We start from the raw sequence: 9,694 nt of genomic DNA, 5'->3' as shown, positions 1-9,694 counted from the left end.
ACCCCAGCAAAGCAGGGAAGTGGGCTGGTTGGTGAGCTGAGGCTCCAAGCACCCTGTGTGTGCTCTGTTGTCTCACTGGATTTCACTTATAAAACACAAACTCAAAAATAGAATTATTAAGAATTTCAAGACAGAATATTAAACCTCATGGGGTAAAGGAGTCTTCTGACCAGCTATCCTGTGTGACTGAACTAGTTGTATACCAATGAGCAGGCCCTGGGCCTCCAGAATAACTTCTACCCCTGAAATGGAGAAACTTTTTTTATTTTGTGGCAGGATGACAAATACTTGAATATCACTTATATTTCTTGTATAGCAGTGCTTCTAAAGTTTAATGTGCATATGAATCGTCTGAGATTCTTGTTAAAATGCAGATTCTAATTTAGTAGGTCTGAGGTGGGACCTGAGGTTTTGCATTTCCAAGTTCCCAACTGATGCCAAAGCTGATCTGGAAACCACCTACCCCTTAAAAAGCATTTTATGGTCCGGTGCAGTGGCTCATGCCTGTAATCCCAGCATTTTGGCAGGCCGAGGCGGGCGGATCACGAGGTCAAGAGATCGAGACCATCCTGGCCAACATGGTGAAACCCCATCTCTACTAAAAATCCAAAAAATTAGTTGGGCGTGGTGGCATGTGCCAGTAGTCCCAGCTACTCAGGAGGCTGAGGCAGGAGAATTGCTTGAACCCGGGAGGTGGAGGTTGCAGTGAGCCGACCTCACACCACTGCACTCCAGCCTGGCAACAGAGTGAAACTCCATTTGAAAGGAAAAAAAAGGCATTTTATTTGGAAATAATTATAGACTAACAAGAAGTTGGAAAAATAATACATAATTTCCATGTATCCTTCACTCAAGTCCCAGAGAAGGCATGTCAGGCATCTCCCTTTCCCTGCACTTACCACTCATGCAAACCCATGGTTTTGATATTGCATTACAGTTGTATTACATAGTATACTGTATTACATATAAGATGTGTATTACACATAAGATGTATAATACATATACTGTATTACATATAAGGTGTACTATTTTTTATCACTCTCCTCTGGGATCCAAGGTCCAATACTGATAACTAAACTATAGACATAATTCCATTTTCACCATTTTTTACTTGCATTCAATTGTGTGTGTGTGTGTGTCGTTATATGCAATTTTATTCCATGTATAGATTTGTGTAACCACTAGTACAATCAAAATATAGAACTGTTCTATCACCACACAGGAACTCTCTCGTGCTATTGCTTTATTTAGGGTCCCCAAGTATATAAACCAGCGTTAGCGTTAAAGATGTTACTCTTATCCACTGTGTGATGTTGACCAAGTGACTTATCATCTCCAGGCCTGTTTTCTTATCTGTAAATTGGTGGTAATTATAGGGCCTAACTTAATGGGTTGTTGGGCATGTAAAATGCAGAGAATAGTGCCTTTCAGAGTGTGTGTTCATTGTCAATTAATAGTATCATTCACATTAGGACTTGGCTGACTTTGGGTGCCAATTGCACCAAATTTTGCTTCATATCCAGACTATGATCTCAACATATTTTACATTGGACATTTATAGATTTTTAAAAATAAAGGTTGTTTCATTCAGAATTCTGAAATAATTGATATTCTACCTAATTTTACATTAGCAGTAGGATTACATTTTAAGTTTAAAAAAATTAATTTATAAAGACAAATGCCCAAGATAGTTTTTACAACATTATTTATAATGATCAAAAAGCGTGAAAATAATTTGGTTATTCATTTGGAAATTTGTTCAGTTTTATACCATGAAAATGAAAGAATGAGGCAATTCTATGTATGTTCGCTAAGATACCCAAGATATAGTAAGTTAAAAATAAATGTTTTAAATAAAAGCAGCCAGACACAAGAAAATACATATGGTATGATTCTATTTACTTAAACTCTAATAACAGGCAAAGTTATAGTGCTTAATGATGTGTGCTTAGGCAATAAAATTAACAAGAACAACAAAAAGTTGATGACTCTAAAAGTCAGGATACTGGAAACCTTTGAGAGAGAGGATGAGAGGGGGTAGTAATTAGAAGTCCTAAAGAGGGCTGGCAATACTTTGCTTTTTAACCTGAGTGGTCATTGCAAGAGGGCTCACTTTGTTGTTTTGTACACTTACCTATGCATATATTAGATTTCACAATAAAAACTATTTGAAAGCACATTTCATAACTCTGTTAGGCATAGTCTCTATATATTTGTAGAAAAATTCACAAAAGATCCACACATACACAAAGAAACAACTATGGGCATTTTTTGTTACTTTTGGGTTATGGGAATGTGGGATAGGGAAAAATTTCACTTTGCATTTTGTCCATAATCGTGTGTCACTTTAAAATACTCTGTCAAATATTGTATATGAATACAGATTACTCCTTTTTTATGTGCTTCTGTATTATTTGAATTTTCTTCATAATCACGTTACCTTAAAAATATTCTTTCAAAATTTGTTTATGTATTCATATGTGTATACATATTTATATATGCTTGGAGGTTTTAGAATAATACTTCAACAGTGGTCACCTCTAACGGGTGCACCTGGGGATAATGCATTAAGAGGGGGGAACATTTTCTTTTCAGACTTCTAATTTGCTTGAATATTTTCTTTTACAATAAACATATGCTGATTTTTAATTTACAGCATACACCAAAAGTGGTATATAACATATTTCAGCAGGTTTTGTCTTGCAGACAGAATAGATTTGGAGGGGTAAAAATGGGCTCATTCAAAAATGTGGTAGATCTTGGGGGAAGGCTTTATAGGAAAAGATACCCTAGAATACAAACCTATACTACTGCCCCAACATAGATGCCAGAGTCTCTGATAATGGTCTAACCTGATGAAATCTTTGAAATTAAACCATCAAGGCAGGAATCCTCAACACTAAGTACAGCTCCTGGTCTGTGGAAAGTACTCAAGAATTATTTGTTGAATTTATTGGAAAAGAGTAGTGTTTAAATGATGTTTGACCTAATTTTCACTGCTTGTTGATGTTTGAGGTGTTTTTCTTAGTGTGAGGGTTGAGAGGCATGGAACATGATTGACGGGATGAAAGTGGGTAATTTTTGGAGAAAATAAAGTAAAATTTATTTACTTTAAATTCTACTTTAGCCTTTTAGGTCAATTAGTATTTTCATCTGCTTTTTAAAAGCATGGGATACTTTTCAAGTTGTTGATTAACAGTGATACACTATCCTAATTATACTGTGAAGCTCACAGTAAGTGACCTAAAATTCAATGGGAATGACTCAGCCAGACAGAAAAAGTCACTGGAAGACCAAATCTGCTATAGGGAAATAGCACTGGTATTAATCAAAGGTCTGATACTGAAACTCTCTGAGAAATTCAACTATCTTCTACACTTTGTTGCTGATAATTAGACATTCCCAACAAATAATAATCAATAATATATATTTTTTGGCAGCAGAGGCAGTCAAATATAGAGATACAGAAGTGAGCTTCTCACCAAAATAGAGTTTCTTTGGAACAATGTCCAGCACTGGTATGACACTGCACTACCCCAAACAGTAGCAACTAGATACAAGTACTGAGTACTTGAAATGTGGCTAGTTTGAATCAAGATGTCTTGTGTCAAATATAAATCAGACATTGAACACCTAGTTTGAAAAATAGAAATAGTATCAAAATATTAATGTTTTTATATTGATTACATGTTGAATGGTATTTTGAATATACTGAGATAAAGAGCATTATTAAAACCAATTTTACCTGTTTCTTTTTATTTTTTTTAAAGTGGTTTCTAAAAAATTTATAATTACATATGTGGCTGAAGGCCAGACATGGTGGCTCACATCCTGTAATCCCAGCACTTTGGGAGGTCAAGGAGGGAGGTTCCCTTGAGGCCAGGAGTTTGAGACCAACCTGGGCAACATTGCAAGACCCCATTTCTACACAAAATTTTAAAAATTAGCTGGGCGTGGTGGCCTGCACCTGTAGTCTTAGCTACTTAGGAGACGGAGGCAGGAGGATCACTTGTGCCCAGGAATTCAAGGCTGCAGTGAGCTGTGACTGTGCCACTGTACTCTAGCCTGGGCAACAGGTTAAGACCTTGTCTCTAAAATAAATTAGAAAAAAATGAAGAAATAAAATTACCTATGTGGCTTATGTTTGTGGCTCCTTTATGTTTCTATTAATGCCAGTAAAGAAGATTTGAATAGAAACAAACCAAGAGTCAGCATTTTAATTTCCCTTACTTTCCAGAAGAGGGAAAAGAGTTACAGCAAGTGGAAATGCTCTGCTCAGAGGCACAAACCTGGTTGGAAAGAAGTGAGGAGTTGAGCTTTCATCTTTTGAGTCTGTGTCTCAACGTTCCCTAAGTTACATAGCTGGCCCCTGATGGAAAATTCGAGGCCAGTGAAACAGACTTCCTTAGGACATTTACACATTGGACACCATGTTTCTTTAACCTTTTAAGATATAGTCAGTGATAATTTTAAGAATGATCTGGGGATTTGCAATAGGATTGAGAGTAGATAGGAGTTAGGGGACTTTAATGTTCTATTTAATACTTCAGTGTTATTTTTAAATCTTGGGCACATATTACTATTAAAGAAAAAGAGGCCTAAGGGTTGGGAAAGCAGAAGATTTAAAAGAAACTGTGGCTTAAAATTCAAAACTGAAGATACTTGAGGTAGCTTTTTCTGCCATTATTTTCTTTGACATCTCTAAACACCCTCAGCTAATTCTTGCTGCTCTCTTTGGGTTTTTTACTTTTTACATTACTAAAGCGAAATCAACTGGTACAAACTAATTTTTGAATCTGCAGCTGTAGCTCAAAAAACCTGTTTTTCCTACTTCTGCAAGCAGCAGGCTCCTCAGAATGATTGGTGATTTTGTTTTAAAAGAATTTAAGTCCTGCTTTCTAAAGGGCACTTGCCAACAGAGTAGATGTTTCTATCTGAAGCTATTTGCTACCATCATACTTGAGATTTTTTTGCTTATGGCTTTCAGTGCTGTTACTTCTGAAGGCAGATTCTTGAACACAGGTTCGTTAGCTTCAGAACATACGCAGTCTCCTCATGGTAGCAGCTGCGCTGAGTTCCTGAATGGAGAGATAATTTCCACAGTACATTTTATAGCCACACATCATTCCTGAGGATAATCTAAAACACAAATTATTTTTATTTTTACTCCTTTATTGTATGAGAGAAAGAAATACTTAGCTAGTCTGAGTGATAATGTTTATAGCAGCATATTCTATTTTTGTGGCAGTTTCCTTCTAGCACTCTCTCCTAACCTAAGAGGGACAAATGTAGGTTGCCTGTACTTAACAGGACCCTTGGAGTACATATGGATATGGTATAGATACCTCTTTTTAACTTTTTGTCAATATTTTCATCTTCTTTTCTTACTTCATCACTTTTAAAGCTTTTCAGCTCCTGAAACAAAAAATAAGCCTGTCCTAAAGGCTGATATCATCTTCTCGAACCACTTTTGTGAGACAAGTGCAAAGGCTCTGAAGGGATTTTAAAATTTGATTTCTTAAAGAGTTATTTTTCACATAGTTAGATATCTGAGCCCACCTAGAAGCTGAGTAACCTCAGTAATCTTGAGTTCCCAAATCTGCTTTTATTCATTTCACATTTATGATTGTGAGCATCTATCATGTACCAGGGTAGGGTTATATCCATTGTAAGTAACCTTGGCAGAGTAAAAAATGCTGTACAGAGTCCTGTGGACCACTCCTAAGGACCTTTGGAGTGGCAGAAAGGAGATGGAGAGGACGAAGCAGACAAGCCTAGACAGCTCAGTGTTCCCACCTCTAGAAATAGTGAAGTACTGCACAGTCATAGCCTGTCTGCCCTTGGGCTTCTGATTGCTGCCTGGGGCTTTAAATCCCTGAGCTGAGCTTTCCCGACCTTCGGACCCTTGCTGCCCCCACAGCTCCAGAAGCTGGAGCATTTATCTATAACTCAACACCTGGGCCCCAGTCTCAGCTCTAATACAAACACCAGCTCTGTGACCTCACCTTAGCTCAGAGTAGCCTCTCTTGGTTTCATACTTTGATCTGTAAAACAAAGGAGTGTGACCCTTTTTTTCTCTCTCTCTTTCAGCACTGACCTGTTAACTATGCTAGAGAGAGGAGGTAGAACCTCATCACAACTAACTTTTGGAAATAGTTTTCCTGTACTAGAATAGGGGACCTTAGTCACCCTCACGTTGTACAGTGGAAATTTTGGAGATATGCACGTGCCTGGGCCCTGCCTCCAACCAATTAAACAAAAATTTCTGGGGAGTGAGACCTGGGGATGAATATTTTTGAAGAGCACACCAACTAGTACGCAGCCACTGTTGAGAACCACAGGTTTTGTAAAAGCATCAGGCCTTGAGAGGGACAGATGCAGATGTAATATCCAGAATTTACTACTTATTAGTTGTAAATCCATGGACAAGTCACTTAGTCTCTCTGAGCCTCAGTTTCTCATCTGTAAAATTGAGACCAAATTGTATCTTCCTCAAAGGTAGCTATGTGGCACACAGTAGATACTCAATGAATTGTGATTGAGATGGGTCTATTGCTGTGCTGTCCAATGTGATAGCCATTAGCTATATGTGACTATTTAAAAGTTAGATAAAGTTAAAAACTTGGTTCCCCAATTGCACTAGCCACATTTACAGTGCTCAGCAACCTTATGTGACTAGTGGCTACCATATCGGACAGCAGATATATCAAATGTTTCCTTCGTTGGAGAAAGTTCTAGAGACTGGAAAGTGCTTATCCACAGTCTACAGGATCTACTAAGATCCAAGTTTATTAAGGGAAAATTTATTTTTAACTCTGTTCTAGAAAATCCACTACATTAGCTTTTGTCAGGTAAGTAGCAAGACTATGGCTTGGGCAGAAAAGTAAAGGAAATCCAGGAATCATCCCTTGTGTGGAGACATTTTTGCTTGTTTCTATATACCTATAAATGAATTTACCTAGAAGTAAACAAGCAAGTGGGAACATCTAATCGATTCTACAAATAATGATCTTTTCTCCCTTCCTTCCCACCAGTTCTGGGGTTACACTTACCATTTAGTCCATTTGTTAAGGTAGAATATTAACTTCTTTCTGCCCTATTTGTTCCTACCACAGGCAGTATACAACGAAGCTGCCAGTGTGTGTGTGTGTGTGTGTGTGTGTGTGTGTGTGTGTGTGATCAAGAGGAAGGGGTACAAGGTGAAAGAAGGAGCTGGCAATGATAAGGGAAGTCCCTGAATAAATGTCTGTAACTGAGAAAAGAAAAGCCATACATAGAACATGTTTTATGATTTTATTATCTGTAATATTTATTTCAGATACTTTGACAGCTCTTTTATTCAAAAAACTCCTTAGTATTATTTTGATTTGCCCATAGTGGAGGCTCTGAAGTCAGATGGTCTGAGTGCAAACCATGCTCCAGTATTTACTATAGCTGACTGACGTTGGATAGGTTTCTCTACCTTTCTAAGTCTCAGTCTTTCCATTTGCAAAATGGGGATAAATGTTGGTATCCACACCTCGTAAGGTTATTGCAAAGATTAAGTGACAGAATACACATAAAGTCTTTAGAATAGAACCTGACACCCGATAAATGCTCAGTGAATTTTAAAAAAAGTTATTTAGAAAGTACATTTTATTGTCAGCAAACAGATGATACGACACTTTTAACTTCAGCAAGTAGAAGAAAATATACATTCCTCATAGGAATTTTAAAGCTATTTAAAAAAATGTAATGCTCTTGTTTCTTTGTCATATCTTTTGGAACAAGTGGGCCTGTTTTTAAAAGAACATTTATAGTTCCTATGTTACATAAATGTTCCACTTGTGCTACTGTACTTGTTTAGTTAAGCACAGGCCTAGCAGCTGGGGAAGTGTCAAAGTCTGAAAAGCAAGGGATTGTTGATTTGAGGTACCCTGTGTTAAAAATTGCTGATATAACTAAGCCACCTTAAAAACAAGGAAGGTAGTGGTTCTTGATGGAAAAGAGACCACAACCTACTTCTTAAATTCACTTTCTATTTGTTTTGTCTTCCTGCAATAATGTTTCTGTCGGCAAAGTTACTTTGTTATTTTTTTTAAATCTGAGAGCATGACATATCTTTTGGGTTTCCAATTATTTAGATGTTTCACACTCTTTTGTTTTGTTATGCACTGTGACAGTGTAACATACCTAAAGGACCAAGGACCAGCTCCCCAGGGAGTAGAAAGTGCTATCATTTATTTTTAGAAAGGAAGCTGTATTGGTTCATATAAGCTGCTTTCCCAGCTGAAATAACATAGCAGATTGGTGCTGTTTGAACACTGTTAATTGCTGAACATTCTTAAACTAGTAAATAGTCCCGATTAGCTGGACTCCAAACAGTAAATCAAACAGACCAGATCACTTTTGATAAGATAAACACTCTATTAACCTTACCTATTCCCATTGGATTATCTTCCAGGGATATGAAATGTTAAGCTATAAATGTCTTTTTTTTTTTTTTTAATTTAGAAAGACTTTAGGAAAAATTGTTTGGGATATTTGAAGGTAAGTTAAAGATCATTATGTCCAATGTATGATTTAGTAGATAATTATCAGGTACTATACCATTAGCTGAGAGGTCAACAGTAAAGATGAACCCATTCATAACAGAAAGTCCTGATTTACAAGATCATGTTGTACCCTGTCATTTCTGTTTGGGCAACTGCAAACAAACAGTAATAACTCTAATAAGGAACAGTGAGCTTTTAATAAATAAAATGTAATATGATTTCTTTATTAGACCCTTAAGTCTCAAAACTAGAAAGCTTTCTAGAATAAAATTCCACTTCTACTCACCCTTTCAAATAACACAACTCTAAGATTCCTTCCATTTTCCAGATTCTAGAGCATTCACGTTAAAAATGTTTGAAATATTTCATTTAATAATTTAAAAATTATTTTAATTAAATCTTGCTGATATGAACCATGTCCGTTCCCTTAAGCCTAGAAATGGAGTGTTGAACACAGCAAAAATGACCGAAATATAGTATCATGTCCAGAATCAGGAAATGTCAGTTTTAGAGAATTGCCAACTTGCTTTGTGAGCTCAAATAGTTTAAAGGAAGTTTCCTTATCAATAGGAGGTGTAGGGAATTTAAACGATTTGATGATGAAGTTTCCTTATCGGTAAAGTATAGGGGCAAACTAGTATTCCAAAGTTTTTTTTTTTTTTTTCGGATCAAAAATTCAATAATAAGGTATGTTTTTATAACATTAAAAATATCTTACTGTTTTCTTGCCTTACTATTGAAAAATAGTAGAAAGAAGAAGAAGGAAACATCTACAGTCCCACCAGGCACCTTTAAAATTATTATATTATCTTCTAGTCTTTTTGTTCTACACTTAAAAGAAATTAGAGTTGAGCTCATACAGCATATTATGTATGCTTAACATTATAATGTTAAAAACTTTTTATAAACATTTAAAAATGTTTATAAGCATTTATCTTCTTATTGGATATTTTACATAGTATCATTTTAAAATTAATTAATTTTTCATCTTTATTTTCAGAGATGGGGTCTCATTGTCACCCAGGCTAGAATGCAGTGGTGTGATCATAGCTCCCTATAGTGTTGAACTTCAGGGCTCAAGTGATACTCCCGCCTCTGCCACCTAAAGCAGTGGGATTATAGGTGTGAGCCACCACATCCAGCCCATTTTAGAAAAGTAT

This window comes from Macaca nemestrina, chromosome 6, assembly GCF_043159975.1.
Source record: "Macaca nemestrina isolate mMacNem1 chromosome 6, mMacNem.hap1, whole genome shotgun sequence".
NCBI lineage: Eukaryota > Metazoa > Chordata > Mammalia > Primates > Cercopithecidae > Macaca > Macaca nemestrina.
The sequence above is the reverse complement of the archived record's forward strand: the minus strand, read 5'-3'. Positions refer to the sequence as shown.